This window comes from Peromyscus eremicus, chromosome 8b, assembly GCF_949786415.1.
Source record: "Peromyscus eremicus chromosome 8b, PerEre_H2_v1, whole genome shotgun sequence".
In the NCBI taxonomy this organism is placed as follows: Eukaryota; Metazoa; Chordata; class Mammalia; order Rodentia; family Cricetidae; genus Peromyscus; species Peromyscus eremicus.
Genome location: NC_081424.1, coordinates 41,249,812 through 41,269,285, shown reverse-complemented (window position 1 = coordinate 41,269,285; position 19,474 = coordinate 41,249,812). Strand labels below are relative to the sequence as shown.

General features: G+C 41.1%; 1 long non-coding RNA gene across 1 annotated transcript in view; it reads left to right on the top strand.

Moving 5' to 3' along the window:
• The window catches only part of LOC131918287 (uncharacterized), a 128,447-nt gene that overhangs the window by 68,970 nt on the left and 40,003 nt on the right, over nt 1-19,474 (top strand). Inside the window, exon 2 of the long non-coding RNA XR_009380933.1 lies at nt 2,031-2,133. This is a non-coding gene — a long non-coding RNA (uncharacterized LOC131918287). The remainder of the gene's footprint in view (nt 1-2,030; nt 2,134-19,474) is intronic.

Below are 19,474 nucleotides of genomic sequence, written 5' to 3'. Positions count from 1 at the left end.
AGCCAGGTGTGGCTGTACACATCTGCATTCCTAGTGCCAGGAAGGAGAAACAGGTGGATCTTGGGGGGCTAGCTAACCAGCTAGTCTAGCCAGTGGGTGAGTTCCAGGGGTACCAAGAGCCCCTGTCTCAAAAAAATGCAGTGGAGACCCAGAGAAGAAGACGGTGATACCATTTGGCTTCCACCTGTGTATGCACCCCCACACAAACACACAGGCATATGCCACACACAGCCACACAAAATGGAAAGCAATGGGGTAGTAAGAAGGAATCTTGTAGTGGTTCGACTCATGAGGAGATGAGTCCTCACCTAATCTAGAAAGTGACCCATTGAAAGAAGCATGCGCTAGCTTCTACACACACCCAGCCTGGCTTATATTCACAATTTGTATCATGAACCTAGGTACCACTGTTACTTGAGAGTCTTTGAAATGCTTGCATAACAAAAAAGAAAAGATAAAGAAATATTTTCTCATCTTTAGGTGTTCAAAGATGCCATATGTTTGTATGGTGCCATCTTGCAGTCCATCGAATGGCGATTTATTTGTTGATTCAGAAAAATTAACACACACACACACACACACACACACACACACATGCACGCACGCACGCACAGAATGAGCTGGGGGGTGTGGTTCGGGGCAATGGTAGAGCTCTTAGTTTTCAGGTGTAAGGCCCTGAGTTATAGTCCCAACACCACAGAAATAAATGGATGGATAAGTTAATAACCAAAGCAGATGACATTTGTCTTGTCACGCTAATGGCAGGAACTCTGGAAAGATAATAAGGACTGTTTATCTTTGCTAATGAAGAAGTCTCTTGAGTCTATGCCCAAGTGAGCTTCCTGAATACCACTCTGTGGACAGCAGTCAGGCCAGAATGTAGGCATAGGTTTTCTTGAAAGTTCGTACATATTCCCTTGACTGCTATAGGCTCTACTTGGATGTGGCTCTTGTTATTTATGTTACCCATTATTAGCAGGTTTTTTTGTTTTGAGTGAAGATCTTCTAAAGCTAGAAGTGGATAGCAAATCTATTTCAAACTGTTTTCTTCTAAACAATGATTAATTTCATTAGTATGTGTAATAAGACCAGGGAAGTGGCCTTCTCCTAATTCCAGATAGGGCAATAAAAACCATGTATCTATGGCTTTGGAGTATGGGCTTGAACTTTGACTGGGATGTGGTTGTATTTATGTTCTGTGACTTCGAAATCCTGGCTCGTTTGAAAATACTGAGTCCACCCCGGTGCGACCTGATTCAGGCTTGGCTTGAAGCTGTGTAATTTTCTGTCATCCACTCTTCTGCTCCATCCTCTAGTGTTTTTTTTAGTCTCTCACCAGGTGAGCTATTGCTCGCTCTCTCTTGGAACTTCTCCCATCACTGAGACAGTAATTTGATTTCTGGACCTCGGGATGGGTGTTGTGCTGACGAAATGAGTGCAGTGTGCTGATAATATGTATAATAAACTGTCGATGGGGCTTCACTGCTGTGGACAGTTGCTGGGGGAAACAAGAGGGCATGCTCAGAAGGATCTGGAAATCCGTGTTGCCGAACTCCTTTCAAGATGGCTTGGTCACTGTTACATATAAATCCTCAGTCTAGGTGTTAGTGTCTATTCCTTAGCAGAAATGGGCTGTAGCCAAGATTTAATGGCTTTTGTGAAATGCAACCTAAAACTTGGTTGTGTCAGCCAGTTATAGTAATCAATGGGGGTTATTCCAGAACAGCTATTCCCATGCTTGTCAGTGTGTGATTTTTAATGTCCTTGCATTATGTGGTCAATTATTCCCATGTGCCAATCGGGGTTGGGAACCAACTCTTTCACCTCACCCTGTGACTTTAATCTCTCTATGCTTGAACATCTAGTTTGCCCCAATTATAAAATTTAATCCAGTTACCACATACTTCTGTTATTTTGTAGCACGGTGACGAAAAAGATGTAGCTCTAGTCTGGATTTGAATTTTGTATTACTAATTTGCAGATAGCATCGTGCTTCGAGTTAAGTGCTCTTCTGTTGGTGTTTTCATTAGGTGAAGTCTGTGAGTTTCGTCAAAAGACAATGACAATCAGATCTACTGGAAAGATTAAGTGAATCGATTTGATTGGAACATGCTCTCAACAGCCAGCCAATAGGTAAGTGAATGTACACACTTTCTGTGGTTTGACTTCAGTCACCAAAGTGTGATATTAAGTAGGCGTTAAGTGAGATTTTGACAGGAATAATTTGAAGCCCTCAAAATCAGTGATAGACTTTGGGGCTCAATGAATGTGTTTGTGAACTGTCCTGCAGTTTTAAAAATTGTTTCAAGCTTAAAATTGTGTGTGTGTCTCTGTATGTGTGTGTATGGTACGTGTGGTGTGTGTGTGTGTGTGTGTGTGTGTGTGTGTGTGTGTGTATGGGGTTTATATGCATGTGTATGGGTGTATGATGTGTGTGTGTGTGTGTATGTGTGTGTATGATTTGTGTGTGGAGGGTGCATGTGTGCATGTGTGGGTGTATGTGTGTGTGTGTGTGTGTGTGTGTGTGTGTGTTTGTGTGTGATGTGTAGTATGTGGAGGGTGCATGTGTGCATGTGTGTGTGTGTAGAGGGTGTGTGTGTGTATGATGTGTGTGGGGTGTGTGTGCATGTGTATGCAGGTACCCAAGCCTGTGTACACAAAGCCCAGGTGAGGATGTCGGATACCCTGCTCTATGACTCTGCCTTATTCATGTGAGAGAGGGCCTCTCACTGACTGGACTAGCAGCCAGCAAACTCCCGAAGCCCTCCATGCTCTTCCCTATAACACTAGAGTTATCAGCAAACACAAGGCTGCGCCTGGCTTCTTACCCGGGTGCTATGATCTGAGCGTGGACGCACATGCTTACTGAGTAAGTGCTCTTATCCACTGAGTCATCTCTGTCGTCTGTGTCATCCGATTTTGCTTGAACAATGTAGAATGTCACTATTTGAAATCGTTTCTTTTTTATCAACAATTCTGTTTTATATCATTCTATGACATTACATGCAGAGGATTGAACCCGGGACCCTTGCACATGCTAACTCCAAGTTCTACCAAACCCCTGTTATTTGCAATTTTATTGATAATTTTCTTGTAATCTTGGATGAATATGAGAATATCATATTTTACTTTGGGTGAAATGTGTGTGTATGTGTGTGTGTGTGTGTGTGTGTGTGTGTGTGTGTGTAACTGCATCCTATTGAATTTAAATCTAAGATACAATGAACTTTTAAAGGAATCCCACATCTTGACATATTAAACTATTCTTATGCTATGGAAATTTTAGTTTGTGTGTGATATGCAAAGACATTTAAGTAAGGGCTTACTCAGTTGAACTTCGTGTTGTGCTGGGTAACATTGGAGGCTCCTGAGATAGAAGATTGAGAACCAGGAGGAGTTTAGGCTGTTCCCAGATCGCCGGGGACTGCCAGAATTTAGTGGGAACAGGACTTTGGCTACTCTTAAAATGTCAATGTAGTAAAGCCTGCTCTCTCAAACAGATTTTTGGCATCAGAAAGTCTAAATGATTCTGATTTTAGGGCTTGGTAATTTTTTTTTTTTTTTTAGCTCAGGCAAACTCATGCTTTAATTAACCCTTTGTATAGTAACAGAGAATTTTGGGGGAAACTATTTTCCTAGTTGAGGTCACAAGATTTGAATGACTGAAGTCTTATATATTTTTTTATGATGCTATAATGGTGTGCCTTGTTGTTTAATTTGTCTTCAAATAAACTGAAACTACTGAAAAATCCAATGAGTGTTAATGAATCAGAGAAGAAACTGTCTATTATTTTAAGGGAGGCAGTTTCAAGCAAAACCAATGGCTAATGTTTGTTTAGCCGCAAAACCAATGGCTATTGTTTGTTTAGCCGTGAGCACCTAAAGGCACCTTTGGTTAGGTTGTCTCTCACTGATAATATTGTATGGACTGTGGATACCAACAGCTCCCTTATCTGTGGTAATTGGCCTTGAAGCCTCAGCCTTAGGTCTTGCTTCATTTGTGCAGCCTTTGGACATCCAGGAGAGGAGAAATATCAAATCTCCAACCTGCAAAAAATCTATTTCATCCTGCCTCTTAAGGTTCATGATTCAGTACTCATTTGTGACCAGAAATTCTCATTGTTATGCACACATAGTGCCATTCGGAGACAGTTTTGGATAATTAAAGGGATATAAAGATGTCATATGAAAATCCTATCAGGAAGAGAGATGTTTAAAAAGTTTCAAAAGCAAAACTTCATTGTGTTTAGTAGTTGATCTCTATGTCAGAAGATGAAAATTAGTACCCTAAACCATCAACTTCAATATTACTCACAGGCTTGGCTCTTATAGTTCTTCCCATTATGTGTGGACCACAGTGCTAACATTCAATTTCAACTTGTGACATGTAATGTCAGCTATGTAGAGGAGACTGAAAGTGGACATGGCTTTGCTGTTTGAGCCGTGGGCTTCTTTGGCATCGGCACCTTAAAAATACTGATTATTTTGTGTTAAATAAGTGTGCTACTTAAACTATAACGTCCTCTGAAAATAAAACATATGGTCAATGGGTAGTAGGAGTCAGTGACCATTAGTGGTCACGAAGATGGTGGTTAGTGCTAACAGTTGAACAGCAAATATTTAAACCTTATAGGAACTACATATTGTGCACTACATGCCTGTAGGTTCTTTAGCCTACCAGCATGGACCTAACTCACAGAGATGGCATGTTTTCTCAGTTTGGCCAGATACATTTTTAGGAATGGTTTCCTATGGAACTCTTAAGCTTTTCTCATAATATGCACAGACAGTATGGTCAATGACTTCTCACTAACTTTACTGGTAAACTTGGCCATGTCCTCTAAAATCTCCCCCATTACAAATTAGCGGCACATAGGAAGAGCTTGCAAAGAAAGAATGTCTACAGCCATTAGAATTTTCATTTTATGGTACTTTTTGTCAAGGATAAGAAATATGAATTATTTTTATCTTTATAATAATGTTGGTTTTTGTACATTACTGTTTTCCTTCAAGTTGGTAATGCTTTTGACCAGTCTTAACATTAGATGTCTAGCTGGATTCTAGGACTGTAACCCTGGGTTCTGATCTACGTTCTCAGTTGTATGTGTCTTTCATTGAACGGGTGGATTTATTTAGGAATTTGATAAATGGTGCCTTTTCATTGGAGAGAAGAGAAAGCATTTTAACCTTTATTGAGCAAACTGTATGATTCAAGATCCTAGCTGTAGGATCACAATCATTTTAAAGTAAGAATTAAAAATCCCATATCTATTTGGGAATATTGGTTTTCAGAGTAGTAGTTAGCTTGCCCAGAATTACATAGCTATTAAGTTATTAATGTTTAGAATCAGAAATTGTTGAAGTCTTACATTAAGAAGTACAAAATGACTAATTCTGATTTCTACAGAAATTGCTCTATTTTGTGATTTCCTCAGACCCATTGTTCAACTTTCCACAGCTCCTTTCTCTTCTGATATGCCCATGTATGTTTTTTATTCTCCTCATTTCTACAAATTCAGAAAATAAAAGTGAACTCTTGGCTTGTATTTGGACACATTTCAGTTGCTCGCATGCTGTTCATCAAACCTGCTGGACTTCCTACAGCTTCCCCTGCCTTCATAGACAATTCACAGTAAACCCTGTAAGTTGTCAAGGTATAGCCAATGAACTATTTCCTTTGTAGAGGGACAGTTTTGTAGATTTTCACATGCATGGATATTGATTCATCTTAAGTCCCTTTGGTTTTATTATAACCGAAGAGGGTATCATCCATGCTTGAGTATTGACAAATTGGTGTGAAACTAGACCATAGGCTTTTAAGAGCATCTGTACATGACTTCCAGTGACCTCACTTTGTTTCATCATTATAATAGATCCGTTTGGAGCCCATGAGTTACTACTTGATTTTACGAGCTATGTGGTTTCATTTCTCAAAGAGTATTTCCTTGAATTTTTCAAGCATTTCACTTGGCTACATATTTCATTCATTCATGAGATCAATAACTTAACCATCTATTTAGTCAGTTAGCATTCATTAAACCAGTCATAGGAGCAGCATACATTTCATCCCATGTCTGTCCTATAGCTATTCAACACGCTCATGGAAGGCTGCTCTCTTGCTGAATAATATTCTCTTCTGTACAGATAATTCTTTCTCTTTCCTTTGGTTTGTACTATATGATGGCTGTGTGGGAACTTCTCATCAGTTTTTTTCCCTACCACCCCTACATTGTGAAACTGAGTTACCGTGTGCCTTGTTTCTGTGTGTATTTGCATTCAAGTGTAGTAGTTTATCATGTACAAACAGTGTTCACCTGTGTTATCTCATGTGAGAAAACAGCTATGATATAGAAATTATATATACTTTATTTTGATACAAGGAAATGAAAGCTACTTTTGGAGTGGTGGTGCCACAGCTCATGACTTAGTCTAAGTCACATCCCTAGTGAATCACAGATGGAATTCAATGCTGATTTACCCAATGTCAGATGACATGTCACAATCACTGTGAGGTCATGGGTCTACTTGACTGGTATTTCCAAATATTGCAGCTTTGTGGATATGGTCACTACATTCTGTTTAATATGATTCATATAAGGAAAGAGAAGCCATATTGAAACTATGAGAATCCCATTTTAGGGATTCTCTAGCCATCCTAGAAGATCAAACACCAGCATGGCATACGAAGGTGCATTTTCCAGATCGATCCCTGATAGGTGTGAGCTAACAAAGGCGCTGTTAAATTTACCCAGTGACTCTCCCCAGTGTGAGAACCTTATCATCTGCAAACAATGCTCTTAAGGATTCAGAATGAGTTCTTGAATTCAGGCTCCTTGGGCAGTTATAGCATTTCCTGTAAATTCTTAAACTGAATAGTAGACAAAACCACCTACGTAGAGACCTGCATTTTATGTTTGAACTTAATGCCACTGTGACTTCTCATCCATGAAGTCCCAAATGATAAATTATCTTTCCCTGCCGTATACTCTCTGTTTTGTCTGTTGTTTACACTGTTGGTTGATGAACTTTACTGATGTCATAGTCTGGTTAATCCTTTTATTGTAGCATTACTGGTCCTTTTGTTTTATCTGGTCTCAGAATCCACTCAACCCTTCTGTTCCTCTCATAACTACTATTACTTCTTCTTCTTCTTCTTCTTCTTCTTCTTCTTCTTCTTCTTCTTCTTCTTCTTCTTCTTCTTCTCTCCTCCTCCTCCTCCTTCTCTCTCTCTCTGTCTCCCTCCCTCCCTCCCTCCCTCCCTCCCTCTCTCCCTCCCTCTCCCTCCCTCCCCCTCCCTCCCTCCCTCCCCCCCTCTCTCTCTGTACCTGCCTTATGGTGAAGTAATTTATGTGAATTGTATGTTGGTTATTTTTGTGTGTGTTGTATATCTCGAGGCCCCACTTGAGAACAACAATAGACCTTTATTTTGTCAATATCTTTCTCAACCTGGGGAAAAATAAAGAGGCTGAAGCAAAGTAGTAGACACCTCATAACTATTTGTTGGATTTCGTTAAAATGTTAGTGAGTTTCCTTTCAAAATTCAGGTTGGAGTCTGAAAAATGGATACATAGATAACGACTTAGTGAAATTAGTGATATGCATTAGTAGGTCTGAATCTTACTAAATATCCAGAACAGAGTCAGTAAGGACAAATTTCCAAGCTTTTAGTGTCCTCTTTTTAATGTTTTCATTTCAAGCTTTATTTTAAAAAAGTAGCAAATAAGAAAATCCATGCACCAAGATGAACCAAATCCAAAGACTACATAGTATGTAAGGATATATTTGATAGTAAAGGTATATAAGGATTTATTTGATAGTAAAGGTATATAAGGATATATTTGATAGTAAAGGTATATAAGGATATATTTGATAGTAAAGTATAAAATCCACTGTGAAGCTCCATGACTTCCGTGGAAATCGTAAAATAGGAGCTCTATGGAGCTCCACCCTGGATTTTATATGTTCTTGAGTTGTGTTGTCTTTGGGTCTAGTACCTTCTGGAAATGTAAAAGGCACGTGCTCTTAAAATAAAACAAGTACCATGGCAACAAAAATAATTACCTGGAAAAGACTCATGAGATGAAATGATACGTGGCCCGTGAACCCGTGAACCTACAGGATACTGGGAGGTTTAGGGGCAAACAGCCAAGACAAGATGGCCCCATGGCACTGTCTGAAGGCGCATAAAGGTGAAGATGCTTCCTGTGGTCCTGGATGGGGAGTTCCTGCCAGTGTCTGAGCAGTAGAATGCCCTTTAGGAGGCTCCTGTGGGTTGTGATCCCTGGTAGGAGCAGCAGTGGGGGAGGGTAGGTGGGTGGGGCTGTCACTGCAGGCTTAGGGCGTGTTCACGTTAAGTCACTCAAGAGCTGTCACCTAGTGGTTGTGTCCTGTTGTCTCCTCCCACACTGACACCCCAGACAAAGGCCCTGCCTACATCATCTAAGTGAAGGTTTACATCCTAGGCTCAGGGAAGTCTTTCTCACTTGACTTGTTTCCTCCTCAGTTGCTCACATCTCAGGGTTTGAATGCCGGGCTACTGTATCCTGTGTGTCCCAGGACACTGTGCCCAGTACTGTCCTTCACTGAAAATGTACCGGTTGTACCTGGAGGGCCTTGTCATCTCCTGACTCTGGGATGTGGAGGTGGAGCAGTTGTTGGGGACCCGAGTTGGGATAGCATGGCAGGGTAAAGGACTAACAGGCCACAGATGATTGGAAGGAAAGTTTATAGGAAGCAGTGAGGGATTTCTGATTGGATGGGGTCAGTCTCTCTCTCTCTCTCTCTCTCTCTCTCTCTCTCTCTCTCTCTCTCTCTCTCTCTCTCTCTCTGTGTGTGTGTGTGTGTGTGTGTGTCTACAGGTGTTCATCAAGGTGCACATGTTCGTGCTTATGCTCTGGAGGTGGGGAGCCGGAGGGCTTTGAACCTGGACTTAAAATAGGACTTTTCACACAAAAAGGAAAGTAAAGAGAGATGCCAGTTTGGGTGGTGGTTTGCTCAACTTGATTTTATGTAGTTGAGATGATACCAGACAAAATGCCATGTATTTTATTCTTTTCATTTTTCAGGAGGGTTCATAGTTAAAAAACAAGAATCTACTGGGAAAGTTGAGTCTTTTTTCTCTTCTTGCTGTTAATTCAGCTCATTAAATAGTCCCAAGAGTTTAGGAGGGGCTCAGGTTTTTTCATCCCTAAACTTGCCAAAATTCCCCATGAATTCATCTCCTTGAGAACACATGGGCTTGTCAGTACCGCCGCCAGCCAGTGTCTCTTTCAGCCTCCCAGAATAAAATAGACAGGAAAAGAGCTAACTTTTCCTTTAGAGGAACATGACCCCTGCCATGTTGTGACTTGCTTAAGTAGCACAGCACAGGAATAGTTTGGTCCCTGCAGCCATAGGTGATGCACAAGCAAACACTTCTCTCTTCCTATGATGTGTTTCACTTGACAGTCTGGTTCAGGGAAATGGGGAGGGGGTATTAAGCATCAAGATAAAGAAAAATATATACCAGCGACATGGATGAAATTAATTCTTTCCATTGGTGATGTATCTAACAATCAGAAAAGCTTAGGTTTTTAAATTTGTTAGTAGCCGTGAGTTGGCTGGTTTGATATAATTCACTGCTGTTTCCGTCGGTAGAGGAGTGTTTCAATCTCAGCAGAGATATTCTGGATTAAATCAGTTTATGGGCATCCTGTGATCCTGTAATTGCCATTACCTTTGTTATGACTTTGTGTAGTAATGATTAAAGCAAAAGTGTAGTAAGTATAGGGCACCAAGTGTATCTTAGATCTTAAGCCATGAAAGATTTCCATTAACGGAGTGATTTGTGCACAAATAAATTATTCATTGACTGCAGCCTAGCTTGATTCTGTCATCATCCTTAAGTGGAAATTTTGAGGACACCAATCATCACAACCGCTAACACTGCTGGCTTGAGCCTCATCCCCTTTTTTTCATAGAACTTGAGCTTTTTGGCTACTTGCGAGAAAGCTTTCGTTTGGTTAAATTCAGTGAACATTTATTTGAGGCTGTTCTGCCATATTCAGTTTAGTGTTCTAGAAGTAGAGAGGAATTCAGTGACCAGTAAGCCTACACATTGGCTTTTGAATAAACCAGAAAATAGAGCTAGGGGTAGTGTTTACCTGACTTGAATATAAGGAAGTTTGTATCCATGTCCACTGGAGCGTCTAAAGAGAATGTTTCGTGGATACAAGAAGAAAGAAACCACATCCATGCTCTCGGGGGTGTCCTGGGGTTGGGCTCAGGGTCAGATTTCTTAAGAATGGCTTTAAAGAAAGGGGACGTCTTATCAAGTGGGAAGAATTGTACTCACGTAGAGCAGGGCATTGGATGAATATTATTGTTTTAAACATGGAATAGAGAGTAGGCGGCATATTTGAGACACAGCATTGACAAATTGGGAGAAGATGTGAAAGAAACATAGAAACTAAAGAGTGGAGAGAGCCTTTCATGTAGTCATAATCTATGCTTTGTTTCAAAGAGAGTTGGAGGAGTGTGGTCACACTTTTGAGCTAAGGGGACACACAACTGGCTTATTTTGGGGTGTGTGTGTGTGCGCTAATTGAAGCTTATTTAATGATAGCACTGTAGAGAAAAAAATCAGAGGAACTGGAGGTAAATAAGCTGGGAGGCTTCTGATTCTCTGTGAGAAGTTATAAAGCTCTGAGCTCAGATGTAGGAACACAAATAAGGAGACAAACTCAAGAGATCACAGTAAATAAATTATCTGTTCCGCAGGACTTTTGTGACGGGCTCTGGAGACCGAGAAACAAAAAGAAGATAACAATTCAATTCAATGCCTTTAGTAGATGTCAGAGAATCAGCCCAAATAGAATATAGAATTATGGAATGCCAGCTAAATTCCCTACATTGTACTGGGTGTTGAAATATGTATTGAGGAAAATGAGAATCATTCTTCTCAAAATAGCTGAATAATATTTGGGGATTTCACGTACGTACTCGGTTAATGCAAATCCAGAGCAGACTTCTGTAATAAGTGTAATAGTAGGAGTTGATCAAAGGGTCATGGGAATAGTGTTACTTCTCGACCAGAAAAGGTGGGAAGCGTGTGGAGAATCAGATGCTCAACTTGGCCTTGAAATTCACATCCAGTACTCTGAAGTATTTTAGTTATGTGTGTTAGTGTTTATGTTTGTCCCAAGTATTTCGAAGAAGCCATTCAAAAGGAAAAAAGATCTATTTTTGGCTTATAGTTACAGAGGCTTCATTCAGTCCATGCGCTCTTGTCTATATTACTGTTTGACCACACTGGAGCAAAGCTGTTTACCTCATGGTGACCAGGAAGCAGAGGCCAGGGACAAGATACCTTTCAAAGCCCAGCCCTCAGTTGCCCACTTCTTCTAACCAGGCCTCTCTGCTCCTACCTCCCAAATGCCGTTATGTTATAAATTCCTTAATGGATGGGTCCATTTGTTAGAGCAGTGCCCTCATGAGCCAATCACTTCTTGATAATTGGATCCATCGGCTGGGGACCAAGCCTTGAGCATGAGACTTCTGGGGGATGCTGTATTTGTAGACCATACCTAGCTGTCAGAAATGTAGTTAAAAAAAAAAATAAGACAGGAAAGCGTGAGAAAGCTGGGGGAGGGGGAGCTTGCTAGAGAGAAGAGCTCCAACTGAGAGTGAAATCCTGAGCTGAGTGCCCTGCTTTATGGGTGGGCAGAGGGTTATGGTCAGAGGTCTTATCTTGAAGATGTAATTAAGCACCTAAGTGCGCAGACGGGCTGAGCTTTTTCTCAGTGGTTTCTCCTTGTTGGGTAAAGTTTATATAAACCCGGGTAGATCTTTGTGTTCTGGCTGGTCTTAGCGGCATCGCTTGAGAATGTGTTTGTCCTGCAAAGTCTTTGCAGATTTCAAAATACTGCACAAGTGTTGGACTTCCTGCTACCAGCTCCCCACCCCCTCCTGACATCCTCCCTAGTTCCTCTTTCCCACGTGGTCCCCCGGGCACCCTGCTGACGGTGCCTAGTGCACTGTACACCCTTGGCTTAGGTCAGGGAAGTCCTCGGGCTCTCCTTGGCCCTTGTCCCGTGTAGAGGGAGATTTCTACCGAGAACAATCTAGGGAAGTGGGTGTGGGAGGACACACCACACAGACGTGTTTGCACACACATGCGCACTCACACACCTACTAGTTCTTTTCCTGTTCTCCAGGATACTTACGGGCTGACAACTAGACAAACCACACAGTCGTATACAAGGGCACATTGTGTCATAGCCTGAAGAAGGAGGGGGTAGTGGTGCAGAATTCAAGCACTAAGTCGAAGGGATGGAATTTATGTCTTATTTGGGTTTTCCTGTCTGTATGTTTTTAAAGCAATTATTTCAAGCAACTGGCACAACAAAGCAATTTTTTATGCCACTACCTATATTATTAAAGTTATATGGATGTATTCATTTGTATTGATATAACCTTCAATTTTGAAGAAATAGAAAGGGTACTGTAAAGGAAAGGCAGAATGGAGGGAAAGGCACGTGCACTTTAACCCTACAAGTGCACAGAGAATATGAACATGTCTATAATCACGTGCCCACTCACTGATTTATCCTTTAATCACCAAACGTTTTCTGAGTTCCTTTTTTTATCCAGACTGATGATTAAGAAATGTAACCGAGTTGGAGCAAAGACTTGCAAAATTTTAAACAAAGTGTATTGTGGGAAATCAGCCAATATAATAAGCAGGCTTCCCAAAATTATAGGAAGAGAGTTTGTATGAAAGTACATTTATAAAGTGAATGTTAGATACTTATTTCCCCTGTGATTTGTATCCTGCTTTTTTGGACCCCACATTAGGTTGAGCCTGGGAGAGCTCCATCTGGGTTTCAGAAGAGCGGCAGTGGGGAATGGATGGGCTTCTGGAGACATCCATGTGCACCAGCCTTCACTCTTGCAGCCTTTTGACTCTCCCTTCTCTGTGAGCACAGTGGACAAGGTACCTCACAAGGTGCCTGCTTCCTTCCCTCTGAGGCCTTAGCTTAATCCCTGGGGCAGATGGGGCCAACCTGCTGGTCTGTGTGCCCACAGATGGTCTTTGGAGGATTTCCCCGCCTCTGGAAGCACCAGTAAGACGCTATAACCAGTGGCTGAGCTCAGAGCTGAGGACGCTAGTGAGTCAGAGACTGAAATCCGGACTCCCAGAGTTTATTTTCCTTTTTTAAAATTATCTGCTCCGTGTCTCACTTTCATCATTTTCTATTTTTCTTCTGTGAATGACAGGTTTGTGTCTTGCAGGATTTATCGTTTTTATTTTAGCTTGTTTATGTTACATGAGAAAACAAGGTGCTCACTCATTTCCTCCCATTTACTTGTTTGTAGCACAGATTCGTGAATGTTTGAAGTGTAACGTGCTGGCCAGTTCACCTCTGTTTCAAATGATCAGAGATTCAGATTTAACCAAGAGGCTGGGGGCCTTTGCTATGGGACTCTTAATCTTTAATTCTTTTGTTTCCAAAGCAAATGAAAATGTGTTTTATGATATAAGCACAAGTGGAGATAATTTCCATTATGCCAACAATAAACTTAGAGTTTTATAGTGAGTTTTTATAGTGACTAAAATATTTTAGTTAAATTATTAATTTTGAAGCATATTAATATTTTAAGAACACCCCGATACCAATTTGGAAGGCTTTCTTTTTAACTATGGTGAAATGCTAATGTGGATTTTTGAATTCTAGAAAGAAAAAAATTTAATTTTGATATTATTTCTCTAACTACTGTACGTTTATGCCTCCATTATTGTTTAAAAATTCCATATCTTATTGCATCTTATATGTATGACTTTGGAGCAAAGAGAGGAACTAGTCTGATAGGCACATCTAGATCTTTCGTTCATTCATGATAGGGATTCATCAGTTACTTTTGTTTTCCATTTTGCCAGACACCCTGGTGTAACTGTGTTCTCAGGGGACCTAAACAACATATAAAAATGGCTGGGTGGACGTGGAAAGATCTTATTTCGATCTGATCTTGAAACATGTAAGAAATTACCAACCAACTATAAAATTCTCTTTGAGCATTTGTGTGTCAATGATGTAGCATTATGGACTATCTAGAAATGTAAGTGCATTTAATTAATTTGTTGGTTGGTTTGTTTGGGGTTTCTGTGGGGAGAGGGAGGGTCACCTGTAGCTTTGGGTAGCCTTGAGCTCACTGTGTAGCCAAGGATGGCCCTGAACTCCATATGGTCCTGCCTCCAGGAACCAGGTGCTGGAATGACCGGCACGTGGTAAGCTGAACCTTTTCCAGGTGACAGACACCAGACTTTGAGTGCTTTGGTTACTTAACAGCTTTTCTCTGAGTTTTACTGCAAATGCGGCTACGCAAAGTCTTTATGCCAGCGTTTGATTCCTAAGTTTCTTGAACATATATGTAACGAGGGAGAGGGAATCTTCTAAGCGAAGAATTTAAAAAATAAATGACATGGTCAGGAAGCCAATTCAGATGTTGAAAAGACATTTCTAAGCCAAATACACAAAACCAAACTTGCATTTTTTGAGGAAGTATTATTTTCAAGAGGCATTCTACCAACATGGAGGATGCAAGCTCCATCCTTTCCGGCTTCCCCTTAGAATTCAGAAGTGAACCAATATGCAAAGAAAAACTTAAAATACATCTGAAGGGGGCTGGAGAGATGGCTAGGCAGTCAAGAGCACTTCCTGCTCTTCCAGGGGACCCGAGTTCAGACTCGGCACCAACGTGGCAGCTTACAAGTGCCTGTCACTACAGCTTCAGAAATGCTCTGCTCTCTTCGGGTTTCCTTAGGCACATACTCGAGTTCGCACGCACAGGCACACACACACACACGCGCACACTTACACACCCTCACACATGTACATGTGGGTGCACACACATGCACAGCAATGATAAAAATTAAATATATATGTATGTATTTGTGCATCTGAGCCAAGCATGCTAGCATATTCTTTTAATCCCAGTACTTGGGAGACAGAGATAGGTGTATCTCTGTGAGTTCAAGGCCAGCCTGGACTACATAGCAATTTCCAGGCAAGTCAAGGATAAACAGTGAGACCTTGTCTCACTCTGAACAAAATAAAACAAAACTACAAACACACATACACACACACTTAATATGTTGTGTGTGTATATATGTATGTGTGTATATGATGTTCACTACTTTGTTTTAAATATTTGTTAGAATTATAATAGTTATTGTTTAACTATATAATAGTTAAAATTCTAATAAATATTATGTCTTTATATATTATAATAAATATTTTATAACAATAATTATTATTTATGCTTTACTCAGTGGTATATTTTACATGTACAGGTTTTGGAAATCTGATGAAACATTTAAATTGAAAAAATTAATTTATTTTATTTGTCACTTTGAGTTATCCTTCAGAGGAGACACAATTCACATTTTCTGCAGATCACATTTTCAAGTGCTTTTTTTTAAACGAATGATAATATTATTACTGAGGCCTTTTTAAAAGATGTCTAAGGGAAGTGTCTGTATAATTTCAATAATGGTCATCATAATCATATACACTTAGAATTATATATTTAATGATATAAAATAATATAAGGATCTATAGGACTTCTGTGTTTTATTTTCTAACATTTTTCAAAGCCTTAATAACCATGGTTTTTTTTGGGGGGGCGGGGTTGGGCATCAATATCTTGGCAGCCCAGTCAGCTCACTGGGCTAGAGAGGGAGCAGCCATGAGCCAGCAAGGACATGGAACTGCCAGGAAGCCGAGGTTGGGGCTCTGCTCTGTGCAGTAGCTTGAAGATCCTGTCAAGAAGCTTGACCCCTCATCACTCAGCCTTTTGCTTTTGTGTGAGTGTGAATACATATACGTTTATGTATTTGTATTTGTGTGTGGGGTGTGTGTATGTGTGTGTGTGTGTGTGTATGTAAAACTGGATTTCAGAGCTAGCAAGGCAGCTCAGTGGGTAGGAACACTTGCTAAGCATACCTAAGTGTCTTAGTTTGAAACCCCAGCCTGGGGTGAAACGCTGGGTATGTGACCCCAGCACTGTGAGAGAAGCAGAGGCAGGAGGATTGATAGGGCTTGCTGGCTGCTAGCCTAAATCCACGTTCAGTGAGAGACCCTGTCTCAAAGGAATAAGGTAGAGAGTGGTAGAACAGCATACCTGAAGTCATCCTCGGGGCTCTGCATTGGCGTACATAGGAAGCCTTCACATAATACAGCAACACACACACACACACACACACATACACACACACATACACACACACACACACATACACACACACATACACACACACACACACACACACACACACACACACACACACACACACTGGGTATATATCTTCAAAACCTCTAAAATTCCTTCTATGTTTGAGACAAGAAAGTCAATCCTCCTTTTACCAAAAATTAATCCAGATTATTTTGAGTTAGTTCCTCCATCTGGATGACTAAGAAACAACCCCCCACCCCCACCCCCACCCCCACCCCCCGTCGTTGAACTATAAAAGAGACAATTCTATTCAGAATATTCACAGTGTTCATTAAGTTGTTAAAAGGCTTGGTCCAAGATTTGTCCTCAAGTTCAGTGGATGATGGCCAGACATGTGAAATGATGCTTTGGGAAGCCGGCTGTGTCCTCGTTGGCCTTTATTGCTAATGTTCACCCCACTGGACACTCACTTTAGTAAGTCTGAGAGGGGCGCGCCTAGGAGCTGTGAAGGTGACATGGCAGCCGGGAACCTTACCGGAAGAGAGACGGACGGAACAGAGATGAAAGGGGCTTAGCTAAGTCCTCATTTTTGCCTGCCAGTCAGAACTTTACCAGACTCCAGCTACAGACTCCCTCCATCCTTACTCTTGGGACACATTCCAACTCGAGGATCAGCTGTGGTATAATATCTAGCTAGAAGGCAGTGGTAGCTGCCCAGAGGGGCAACGTGGGCAACGCGGGACCTATGTGTTACCTCCCTGAGTTCGTCTGCCTGGAGCTGAGTGATCATGCCTCAAGGGGAAAGACCCGGATGGAGCTGGTTTTCTGACAGTGTTGGAAGAGGAGAAAGGTTTGTAAGCCAAGCTTACTTTGAGTCTTAAGAATTTGTAGCTGAGGAGAACGTCCTAGCTGCCAGGATTTGTTGGGCATGAAATGTAGGAGTTCTAGTGAAGTGAAGGCTCCCCGACATTCTTAATTTAATCAGCGATGAAATCTTTATCTATAAAGACCATGAAGTTGCAAAGGATTTCTTCTTATTTGTTCAAGTTGTAGATTTGTTGTGAATAATTTTCTGGCTCCTTTTTTATTGTTTTGAACAGCAATTAAATCTTCATCAAATAAAGAATTTGAAATATCCCGTTAGTGTATTTTATGTGGGTAAGCCTGACAAGCTTGTTTACTTTTCATTGTTTGAAGCTTTGAATTTTAAGCAGAATGACTCTTTTTAGGTTTTGTGGGGGGGGGGGCGGGGGTGCTTTTTATGTTTCTGAACATAAGAAGATACATATGCCAAGGTTCTCACTTATACTATTCCCAGTGACCTAAAAGATTTAAAATAATTCCAGGAATGCAGCTCAGTGAACAGAGTGCTTGCCTAGCAGTCTGGAAGCCTGGATCCCATCCTTGGCACCCTATAAACCAAGCATGGTGACCCATGCACTCCCAAGTTCCATGTTATCCTGTGCCACACAGTGAGTCTGAAGCCAGTCTGAGATACAGAAAACCCTGCCTCAAAATGGGGGTGGGTGGGAAGATGACTCAGTGAGTCAAAGCCAGGCACTTCAGCCTGTGTCTGTAATTCCAGCACTCCTGTGAAGAGATGGGACACAGAGACAGGAGAATTCCCAGAAGCCTTAGGGCCAACTAACTTTATGTATCAGCCGTAAACCAGAGACTCTGTCACATGCAGGGAGCAAGGTGAGGATTGATATCTGAGGTGGCCTTCTGACCTTTAAATGACAATTGTGGTACACACACACCTGTACCCCCATGGTAATGTGCCTGAGCTCGGGTGCATGCACTAAAACTAAAATATAATTATATTCAAATTATACAAAGTCAGCATATTTCATAAAAAATTTAAGCTATTTCAAAAAGATGCTTTAGTAAATATCCCAAATTATACATTAAAAAGCAAATCTGCATTATGCTAAATAAATGAAACATTTTAAATCTAAAATTATTCTAACAACTCAAGGATACACACTCACTCACACACACACAAACACAAACGCAAATAAGGTATTCTAAGTACTGCTATGTGTGTGTTTAAATGTAACCAAGTCTCAAGCTGTTTTGGTGGAAGTAAAAACCATGTACAGATTCAGTCTGAAATGTTGACTTATACATGACTATAAATAATTAACATCATGTTTCTTGTGGCCAAGATCTTTACTAATAGCAGACTAAGAAGGAATGCTTAATTGCAAAATACTCTTCAAGTATTATGTGCAATTGTTCTAACTACTGCACTAATTCATCAACAGCCGTGGAGCCATTGACCAGACAGAGCACTGAGTGAAAGAAGCCAAGAGATGCTTGGTGTGGCTGTCTTTTGTTAAGCAAGAGACTTTTGTGTTCGTGATGACAGCCACAGCTAGGCACTGTATCTTTTGTTTAACTCAAGCATAAGCTGCTTGGACCAAGTGCTTCCACCACTTGGAATGGTGTCTAACTACACACTCTTCAGTGTCCTAACATGTAAACCTTCAGGGTATTCAAGTATTCTTTTTTTTTTTTAAATTTGTGCAAAGATATTAGGAGAAAGGATCCCTCGGGAACCTAAACACATGTCGTTAGGATTATAGGCACCTGGATGCTGGTGATAAAGGTGTTGTGTGGTTTTCAATACATTTTCTGTATTGTATACATTGTGTGTGTGTGTGTGTGTGTGTGTGTGTGTGTGTGTGTGTGTGTGTGTGTCATGTGGACGTTTCAAAGCATGGGACTCAAGGCAGGAACCTGTCTTGCCTGGGTGCAGGGTTCTGTTGGCTGTGGGGCATCTGGGCATTAGCATTCTTGCTGTGGGCACCATCTGCAGAGGTGGCAGAGGGCTACCTTCCTGAGGACACTAGGGGGAGCTGGCATTGGCAGGAGGAAGCAGCAGATGGTGTTACGACTGCCTGTCAGACTGCCTGCCTGGGAGCTCTTTGAAGTTTCCCTTGCTGGAGTTCTAGAAATACTTGGTTGGGACTTTTCAAGGGGACCAGAGGTCCTGTGTGAGCAGGTGGGGGCTGGAACAGGAATTGTAGTTAATTGGGGTTAATGTGGCTACATATGTCCTTGCCTGTATGCTGGGAAGGCCTGATTGTGTCAGTACTTCATTTCCAAGTCAGTAACTGCTCTCTCCTTCACTGTCGCAGTGAAAAGTAAGGGTATTTCTAGAAATTTTTTTTTCTCCAATGATTGGAAAGGAGAGGAGTGGGTTTATTTCTCCTTGTGACTATCCTCTACTGAGAAAGCAGGGACACAACTCAGTGTC